Consider the following 10,758-nt stretch of genomic DNA (forward strand, 5'->3'; position numbering starts at 1 on the left):
TCAATCTTGCCCCATCCTAGGTGTTCAACTTCAGCTCTGTTTGAGTGATTCCTCCACCCTTGATTAAAAGCCTAAGAATAAGTGGCATCGTAGGGTTTTTTGAAGGAATGGTCCATGCAATTAACCTGCTCAGGTGTCCACTGGCCATAGTTGTGAGTTTCTCCTTGAGGGAAGTTAACACTCATATTACAAGGAGTATCTGAAGGAGCACTATGAACCTCAGCAACTTGACTTTGCATACTACTCGATTGTTGGGTGCAAATATACATTTGTTCCAACATAAGTTTCTTCTCAGCAATCAGTGTAGCTATAGTCTCCACTTTGTGTGATTCTATCCAAACTTGAGGCCCCTCAGATCAGTGTATGTACTGGTAAATTACAACCCTCTCAATGAGCTCCTGTGCCTCCTCAGACGTCTTTTGAATGTGCAGAGAACCACCTGCAGAGTGATCCAGTGACCTCTTGGCCACCTCACAGAGACCTTCATAGAAGATGTCTATCTTGACCCAGTCTGAGAACATATCGGGAGGCAATTCCTTATCAATCGCTTGTACCTCTCCCAAGCATCAAAGAGGGACTCGCTCTCTTCCTGCCTGAAAGTATGAACGTCTCATTAACTTAATCAATCTCTCAGAGAGAGAGAACCTGTTCAGGAATTTGTTAACAAGCTTATCCCAAGTGTTCAAACTTCCTCTAGGTTTAGCATGCCACCAATTCTGTGCTTAACGTCTCACAGTAAATGGGAAGAGTATTAGCCTGGATACTTCAGGGTCTATTCCATTAGTCTCTATAGTGTCACAGAATTGTGGGAAGTTAGAGATGAATTTATTGGGGGTGTCCATGAAACTGGAAATTTTGGTACATTAGCTTGATCAGGTCTATGTTGACCTTAAATTCGTAGAAGTCAGGAGTGGGAACTATGCAAGAGCCCGGAGTTCTCCTGATTTGTATATTCCCTTTCGAAATCCTGAGTGACTTTGTTGTTCCTGCACACAAATAAGAGATAGAGAAATGGGAGTCTCTATGTCACAATATAGGAGGCTTGATGAGCGGATAATTTATATGCTTTTTGGCATTGTTTTTAGTATGTTTTTAGTATCCTTTAGTTAGTTTTTAGTATATTTTTATTAGTTTTTAGTTAAAATTCACTTTTCTGGACTTTACTATGAGTTTGTGTGTTTTTCTGTGATTTCAGGTATTTTCTGGCTAAAATTGAGGGATCTGAGCAAAAATCTGATCCAGAGACTCAAAAGGACTGCAGATGCTGTTGAATTCTGACCTCCCTGCACTCGAAGTGGATTTTCTGGAGCTACAGAAGCCCAATTGGCGCGCTCTCAACGGCGTTGGAAAGTAGATATCCTGGGCTTTCCAGCAATATATAATAGTCCATACTTTGCCCAAGATTTGATGGCCCAAACCGGCGTTCAAAGTCACCTCAAGAAATCCCAGCGTTAAACGCCGGAACTGGCACCTAATTGGGAGTTAAACGCCCAAACTGGCACTAAAGCTGGCGTTTAACTCCAAGAGGAGTCTCTACACGAAATTGCTTCATTGCTCAGCCCAAGCACACACCAAGTGGGCCCGGAAGTGGATTTTTATGTCATTTACTCATCTATGTACTAGTTTTCTATAAGTAGGACCTTTTACTATTGTATGAGGAGCTTTTAGAGAGACTTTTGGTAGCTATCTTTGTTTTATGCTATCTTAGAGAGGCTGGCCATTCGGCCATGCCTAGACCTTGTTCTTATGTATTTTCAACGGTGGAGTTTCTACACACCATAGATTAAGGTGTGGAGCTCTGCTGTACCTCGAGTATTAATGCAATTACTATTGTTCTTTCATTCAATTCCGCTTGTTCTTTGTCCAAGATATCACTTGTTCTTCAACATGATGAAGGTGATGATTGACGCCCATCACCATTCTCACCCATGAACAAGGTGACTGACAACCATTCTTGTTCTACAAGCATATGAGGCTTAGTGAATATCTCTTGGATTCCTGATTGCACGATGCATGGTTGATCGCCTGACAACCGAGTGCTCGCCTGACAAACGAGCCAACCATTCCGTGAGATCAGAGTCTTCGTGGTAAAGGCAGGACTTGATGGCAGCATTCAAGAGAATCCGGAAGGTCTAACCTTGTCTGTGGTATTCTGAGTAGGATTCAATGACTGAATGACTGTGACGTGCTTCAAACCTGTAACCTACTGGGCGTTAGTGACAGACGCAAAAGAGTGATTCTATTCCGGTAGGGGAGGGAACTAAATCGGTGATTGGCAGTACTGTGACAGAGTGCGTGCATTAGCTTTCACTGCGCGGATGGGAGGTAGCTGCTGACAACAGTGAAACCCTACACGAGCTTGCCATGGAAAGGAGTAAGAAGGATTGGATGAAGGCAGTAGGAAAGCAGAGAGACGGAAGGGAAGGCATCTTCATACGCTTGTCTGAAGCTCTTACACCCATGATATACATAAGTATCACTATCTTTATCTTTTATATTATTTTCGTTCATCATCATATACATTTGAGTTTGCCTGACTAAGATTTACAAGATGACCATAGCTTGCTTCAATGCTAACAATCTCCGTGGGATCGACCCTTACTCACGTAAGGTATTACTTGGACGACCCAGTGCACTTGCTGGTTAGTTGTACGAAGTTGTAGTGATCACAATTTCGTGCACCAAGTTTTAGGCGCCATTGCCGGGGATTGTTCAAGTTTTGAGCAAGCTTTTGGTAACAATGCCTGGGATTGTTCTAGTTTGGACAACTGACGGTTCATCTTGTTGCTTAGATTAGGTATTTATTTTTTTCAAAATTCTTGAAGATGAATTCTAGAGTTTCATGATGATTTGTTGAAATCTGGCTGGCTGAGAAGCCATGTCTAATCTGATTGGACCGAGGTTTCAACTTATCACCACAAGAGCTTGTTGATTTTCATCAACCTTGCTTTTGGAGCAGTGATCTGCTAAGGCTTGGCTGACCTTTGGTCATGTCTAGTGCTTTGGACCGAAGCTTTCCTTGAAAGCTTGGCTGGCTGTGAAGCCATGTCTAATGCCTGGACCGGAGTCTTAGACTAGCATTGCACTGATTCCTGGAATTCTCATTAAGAATTTTGATACCTTTTTCCACTTAATTTTCGAAAAACACAAAAAAAAAAAAATTTGCAAAACCATAAAATCCAAAAATATTTCTTGTTTGAGTCTAGAGTTTCATCTTAAGTTTGGTGTCAAATGCATGTTTTTGTTATATTTTTCGAATCCATGCATATATTTCTTTGTTTTGATCTTTGAATTCTTTTGGCTTGAGTGTTTATGTGTCTCATATAGTGTCAGTAGTACACAAACTGCTAAGTTTGGTGTCTTGCACGCATTGTTATTTGATTCTTGTTGCATTTTGATTATTAAAAATCCAAAAATATTTTTAATTTGTGTCTTTTCAAGTCAATGATACAAAGAATTGAAGATTCAGAACATACTGCAGAGGAATTATACAGAAAAAGCTGAGCATTCAAAAATGCCCAGTGAAGAAGGCAGACTGGCGTTTAAACGCCAGCCAGGGTACCTGGTTGGGCGTTTAACGCCCAAAAAGGTAGCATTTTGGGCGTTAAACGCCAGAATGTATACCATTCTGGGCGTTTAACGCCAGGATGGTGCTAGGGGGAAGATTTTGTTTTCAAAATCAAATTTTTTTTCAAGTTTTCAAAGTTTTTCAAAATCAAATCTTTTTCAAACCATAACTTTTCAATCAAATCTTTTTAACCTCATCTTTTTCAAAATAAGTTTTCAATCAAATCTTTTTGATTTCTAATTTCAAAATCTTTTTCAAAAATCACTTGATTTCTTTTCCACTTTCAATTTTCGAAAATTTTCAATCAAATTTTCAAAATGTTTTCAAAATCTTTTAATTGAATTTTCGAAAATTCTCTTCCCTCCTTCCCACATCCTTCTATTTATGGAGTACTACTCCTTCTCAATGCACAATTCGAACCTTATCTAATTAAAGTTCGAATTCTTCTTCTCCTTCTTCTTTCTATTTCTCTTTTCCTCTGACACTTCAAGGAATCTCTATACTGTAACATAGAGGATTCCACATTTTCTTGTTCTCTTCTCTTTCATATAAGCAGGAGCAGAGACAAAGGCATTCTTGTTGAAGCTGATCCTGAACCTGAGAGGACCCTGAAGAGAAAGCTAAGAGAAGCCAAAGCACAACTCTCTTTAGAGGACCTGACCGAATTCTTCAAGGAAGAAGAACCCATGGCAGCCGAAAACAACAACAATGCCAACAATGCAAGGAAGGTGCTGGGTGACTTTACTGCACCTACTCCTGATTTCTATGGGAGAAGCATCTCTATCCCTGCCATTGGAGCAAACAACTTTGAGCTTAAGCCTCAATTAGTTTCTCTAATGCAACAGAATTGCAAGTTCCATGGACTTCCAATGGAAGATCCTCATCAGTTCTTAGCTGAATTCTTGCAAATCTGTGACACAGTCAAGACTAATGGGGTTAACCCTGAGGTCTATAGACTGATGCTATTCCCTTTTGCTGTAAGAGACAGAGCTAGAATATGGTTGGATTCTCAACCTAAAGAAAGCCTGGACTCTTGGGAAAAGCTAGTCAATGCCTTCTTGGCAAAGTTCTTTCCACCACAAAGATGGAGTAAGCTTAGAGTGGAAGTCCAAACCTTCAGACAGAAGGATGGAGAATCCCTCTATGAAGCTTGGGAAAGATACAAACAATTAATCAGAAAATGTCCTTCTGACATGCTTTCTGAATGGAGCATCATAGGTATTTTCTATGATGGTCTCTCTGAACTATCCAAGATGTCTTTGGATAGCTCTGCTGGAGGATCTCTTCATCTGAAGAAGACGCCTGCAGAAGCTCAAGAATTGATTGAAATGGTTGCAAATAACCAATTCATGTACACTTCTGAAAGGAATCCTGTGAACAATGGGACTAATCAGAAGAAAGGAGTTCTTGAGATTGATATTCTGAATGTCATTTTGGCTCAGAATAAAATATTGACTCAACAAGTCAATTTGATTTCTCAAAGTCTGTCTGGAATGCAAAATGCACCAAGCAGTACTAAGGAAGCTTCATCTGAGGAAGAAGCCTATGATCCTGAGAACCCTTCAATGGAAGAGGTGAATTACCTAGGAGAACCCTATGGAAACACCTACAATTCTTCATGGAGAAATCACCCCAATTTCTCATGGAAGAATCAAGAGAGACCTCAACAAGGTTTCAATAACAATAATGGTGGAAGAAACAGGTTTAGCAATGGCAAGCCTTTTCCATCATCTTCTCAGCAACAGACAGAGAGTTCTAAGCAGAATACTTCTGACTTAGCAACAATGGTCTCTGATCTAATAAAGACCACTCAAAGTTTCATGAATGAAACAAGGTCCTCCATCAGAAATTTGGAAGGACAAGTGGGTCAGCTGAGCAAGAAAGTTACTGAACTCCCTCCTAGCACTCTCCCAAGTAATACAGAAGAAAATCCAAAAGGAGAGTGCAAAGCCATAGACATGGCCGAATATGGAGAGGAAAGAGAGGAGGAGGACGCCACTGAGGAAGACCTCAGTGGGCGTGTACCAATCTCCTCTGAGTTCCTCAATGAGGAACAATGGGAATCTGAGGCTCAAAATGAGACCATAGAGATTCCATTGGACTTACTTCTGCCATTCATGAGCTCTGATGAGTATTCTTCCTCTGAAGAGGATGAGTATGTCACTGAAGAGCAAGTTGTTAAATACCTTGGAGCAATCATGAAGCTAAATGACAAGTTATTTGGAAATGAGACTTGGGAGGATGAACCTCCCTTGCTCACCAAAGAACTGGATGACTCGTCTAGGCAGAAACTGCCTCAAAAGAGGCAAGATCCTGGGAAGTTTTCTATACCTTGTACCATGGGCACCATGACCTTCAAGAAGGCCTTGTGTGACTTAGGGTCAAGTGTAAACCTCATGCCCCTCTCTGTAATGGAGAAATTAGGGATCTTTGAGGTGCAAGCTGCAAGAATCTCATTAGAGATGGCAGACAATTCAAGAAAACAAGCTCATGGACTTGTAGAGAATGTTTTGGTGAAGATTGAAGACCATTACATCCCTACTGACTTCATAGTTCTAGAGACTGGGAAGTGCATGGATGAATCCATCATCCTTGGCAGACCCTTCCTAGCCACAGCAAAGGCTGTGATTGATGTTGATAGAGGAGAGTTGATCATTCAAGTGAATGAAGAATCCTTGGTGTTTAAGGCCCAAGGACATCCCTCTATCATCATGGAGAGGAAGCATGAAGAGCTTCTCTCAAAACAGAGCCAAGCAGAGCCCCCACAGTCAAACTCTAAGTTTGGTGTTGGGAGGCCACAACCAAACTCTAAGTTTGGTGTTGAACCCCCACATTCAAAATCTAAGTTTGGTGTTGGGAGGTTCCAACACGGTTCTGAGTATTTCTGAGGCTCCATGAGAGTCCTCTATCAAGCTAATGACATTAAAGAAGCGCTTGTTGGGAGGTAACCCAATGTTTTATAGTTAACTATTTTCTTTTGTTATTTTATCTTTTTTGTAGGTTGATGATCATAAGAAGTCACAAAAACAATGAAAAAAGCAAAAAACAGAATGAAAAACAGGAAGAAAAACAGCACACCCTGGAGGAGAAGAAGCTGGCGTTCAAACGCCAGTAATGCTAGCTGTTGGGCGTTTAACGCCCAGTCTGGCACCATTCTGGGCGTTTAACGCCAGAAAGGGGCACCAGACTGGCGTTAAACGCCAGTAAAGGGCAACAACCTGGCGTTAAACGCCAGGAATGGGCACCAGCCCGGCGTTTAACGCCAGAAATAGCTCAAAACATGATTTTGAGCAACATTTGGTGCAGGGATGACTTTTCCTTGACACCACAGGATCTGTGGACCCCACAGGACCCCACCATCAATCTCTCTCTTCTTCCCCCACTCACCAATCACCTCAATACCTCTTCCCCAAAAACCCTTCACCTATCAAATCCCATCTTTCTCTCCACCACTCACATCCATCCTTCATAAATCCCCACCAACCTCACCCTTCAAATTCAAACCACTTTCCCTCCCAAACCCACCCTCAATGGCCGAACCATTACCCCCCTCTCTCCTATATATACCCTTCTTCAACCCTTCATTTTCACACAACCTAAACACCCCTTCTTTCCCTTCTTGGCCGAACACACCATCTTCCCCCTCTTCCTCATTTCTTCTTCTTCTACTATCTTCTTTCTTTTTTGCTCGAGGACGAGCAAACCTTTTAAGTTTGGTGTGGTAAAAGCGTTGCTTTTTCATAACCATTATGGCATCCAAGGCCGGAGAAACCTCTAAAAAGAGGAAAGGGAAGGCAAAAGCTTCCACCTCCGAGTCATGGGAGATGGATAGATTCCTCTCAAAAGTGCATCAAGTCCACTTCTATGAAGTTGTGGCCTTGAAGAAGGTGATCCCCGAGGTCCCCTTTTCACTCAAAAAGGGTGAATATCCGGAGATCCGCCATGAGATCCGAAGAAGAGGTTGGGAAGTACTCACCAACCCCATTCAACAAGTCGGAATCTTGATGGTTCAAGAGTTCTATGCCAATGCATGGATCACCAAGAACCATGACCAAAGTGTGAACCCGAATCCAAAGAATTATCTCACTATGGTTCGGGGGAAATACTTGGATTTTAGTCCGGAGAGTGTGAGGGTGGCGTTCAACTTGCCTATGATGCAAGGAGATGAGCATCCTTACACTAGAAGGGTCAACTTTGATCAAAGGTTGGACCAAGTCCTCACAACCATATGTGAAGAGGGCGCACAATGGAGGCAAGATTCAAGAGGAAAGCCGGTTCAATTGAGAAGGCATGACCTCAAGCCCGTGGCTAGAGGATGGTTAGAGTTCATACAACGTTCAATCATTCCCACTAGCAACCGGTCCGAAGTTACCATAGACCGGGCCATCATGATCCATAGCATCATGATTGGAGAAGAAATAGAAGTTCATGAGGTTATAGCTCAAGAACTCTACAAGGTGGCGGACAAGACCTCTACTTTGGCAAGGTTAGCCTTTCCTCATCTCATCTGTCACCTCTGTTATTCAGTTGGAGTTGACATAGAGGGAGATACCCCCATTGATGAGGACAAGCCCATCACCAAGAAAAGGATGGAGTACACAAGAGACCCCTCTCACCATGAGATCCCTGAGATTCCTCAAGGGATGCACTTTCCTCCACAAAATTATTGGGAGCAATTAAACACCTCCCTAGGAGAATTGAGTTCCAACATGGGACAACTAAGGGTGGAGCATCAAGAACACTCCATTCTCCTCCATGAAATTAGAGAAGACTAAAGAATCATGAGGGAGGAGCAACAAAGACAAGGAAGAGACATTGAGGAGCTCAAGCACTCCATAGGATCTTCAAGAGCAAGAAAGAGCCGCCATCACTAAGGTGGACCCGTTCCTTGATTTCCTTGTTCTTTATTCTTCTGTTTTTCGATTTTTATGCTTTATGTTTGTCCATGTTTGTGTCTTGTGATCATTAGTGTCTTAGTTTCTATGCCTTAAAGTTATGAATGTCCTATGAATCCATCACCTTTCTTGAATAAAAACGTGCTTAATTGAAAAGGAAAGAACTGCATGAATTCTGAATTTTATAATAGTTTAATTATTTTGATGTGGTGGCAACACTTTTGTTCTCTGAATGTATGCTTGAACAGTGCATATGTCTTTTGAATTTGTGGTTCATGAATGTTGGCTCTTGAAAGAATGATGAAAAAGGAGACATGTTACTGAGGATCTGAAAAATCATAAAAATGATTCTTGAAGCAAGAAAGAAAGCAAGCAAACGAAAAAAAAAAAACCGAAAAGAGAAAAAAAAAAGAAAAAAAAAAGAGAAAAAGAAAGAAATAAAGTTGTGATCCAAGGCAAATAAGAGTGTGCTTAAGAACCCTGGACACCTCTAATTGGGGACTTTAGCAAAGCTAAGTCACAATCTGAAAAGGTTCACCCAATTATGTGTCTGTGGCATGTATGTATCCGGTGGTAATACTGGAAGACAGAGTGCTTTGGGCCACGGCCAAGACTCAAGAAATAGCTATGTTCAAGAATCATCATACTTTACTAGGAGAATCACTAACACTATCTGGATTCTGAGTTCCTAAAGAAGCCAATCATTCTGAATTACAAAGATTAGAGTGAGATGCCAAAACTATTCAGAGGCAAAAAGATAAAAGCCCCGCTCATCTAATTAATACTGATCTTCATAGATGTTTTTGGAGTTCATTGCATATTCTCTTCTTTTTATCTTATTTGATCTTCAGTTGCTTGGGGACAAGCAACAATTTAAGTTTGGTGTTGTGATGAGCGGATAATTTATATGCTTTTTGGCATTGTTTTTAGTATGTTTTTAGTATCCTTTAGTTAGTTTTTAGTATATTTTTATTAGTTTTTAGTTAAAATTCACTTTTCTGGACTTTACTATGAGTTTGTGTGTTTTTCTGTGATTTCAGGTATTTTCTGGCTGAAATTGAGGGATCTGAGCAAAAATCTGATCCAGAGACTCAAAAGGACTGCAGATGCTGTTGGATTCTGACCTCCCTGCACTCGAAGTGGATTTTCTGGAGCTACAGAAGCCCAATTGGCGCGCTCTCAACGGCGTTGGAAAGTAGACATCCTGGGCTTTCCAGCAATATATAATAGTCCATACTTTGCCCAAGATTTGATGGCCCAAACCGGCGTTCAAAGTCACCTCAAGAAATCCCAGCGTTAAACGCCGGAACTGGCACCTAATTGGGAGTTAAACGCCCAAACTGGCACTAAAGCTGGCGTTTAACTCCAAGAGGAGTCTCTACACGAAATTGCTTCATTGCTCAGCCCAAGCACACACCAAGTGGGCCCGGAAGTGGATTTTTATGTCATTTACTCATCTATGTACTAGTTTTCTATAAGTAGGACCTTTTACTATTGTATGAGGAGCTTTTAGAGAGACTTTTGGTAGCTATCTTTGTTTTATGCTATCTTAGAGAGGCTGGCCATTCGGCCATGCCTAGACCTTGTTCTTATGTATTTTCAACGGTGGAGTTTCTACACACCATAGATTAAGGTGTGGAGCTCTGCTGTACCTCGAGTATTAATGCAATTACTATTGTTCTTTCATTCAATTCCGCTTGTTCTTTGTCCAAGATATCACTTGTTCTTCAACATGATGAAGGTGATGATTGACGCCCATCACCATTCTCACCCATGAACAAGGTGACTGACAACCATTCTTGTTCTACAAGCATATGAGGCTTAGTGAATATCTCTTGGATTCCTGATTGCACGATGCATGGTTGATCGCCTGACAACCGAGTGCTCGCCTGACAAACGAGCCAACCATTCCGTGAGATCAGAGTCTTCGTGGTAAAGGCAGGACTTGATGGCAGCATTCAAGAGAATCCGGAAGGTCTAACCTTGTCTGTGGTATTCTGAGTAGGATTCAATGACTGAATGACAGTGACGTGCTTCAAACCTGTAACCTACTGGGCGTTAGTGACAGACGCAAAAGAGTGATTCTATTCCGGTAGGGGAGGGAACTAAACCGGTGATTGGCAGTACTGTGACAGAGTGCGTGCATTAGCTTTCACTGCGCGGATGGGAGGTAGCTGCTGACAACAGTGAAACCCTACACGAGCTTGCCATGGAAAGGAGTAAGAAGGATTGGATGAAGGCAGTAGGAAAGCAGAGAGACGGAAGGGAAGGCATCTTCATACGCTTGTCTGAAGC

At 41.7% G+C, this 10,758-nt stretch overlaps 1 non-coding gene across 1 annotated transcript; it reads right to left on the reverse strand.

Moving 5' to 3' along the window:
• Positions 1–4,659: 4,659 nt before the first annotated feature.
• On the reverse strand, positions 4,660–4,767 carry LOC130978669 (small nucleolar RNA R71). The gene has a single exon (XR_009086288.1). It is a non-coding gene; the product is annotated as a small nucleolar RNA R71 (small nucleolar RNA).
• Between the last annotated feature and the right edge of the window lie 5,991 nt (positions 4,768–10,758).

Source organism: Arachis stenosperma, chromosome 4 (genome assembly GCF_014773155.1).
Source record: "Arachis stenosperma cultivar V10309 chromosome 4, arast.V10309.gnm1.PFL2, whole genome shotgun sequence".
NCBI lineage: Eukaryota > Viridiplantae > Streptophyta > Magnoliopsida > Fabales > Fabaceae > Arachis > Arachis stenosperma.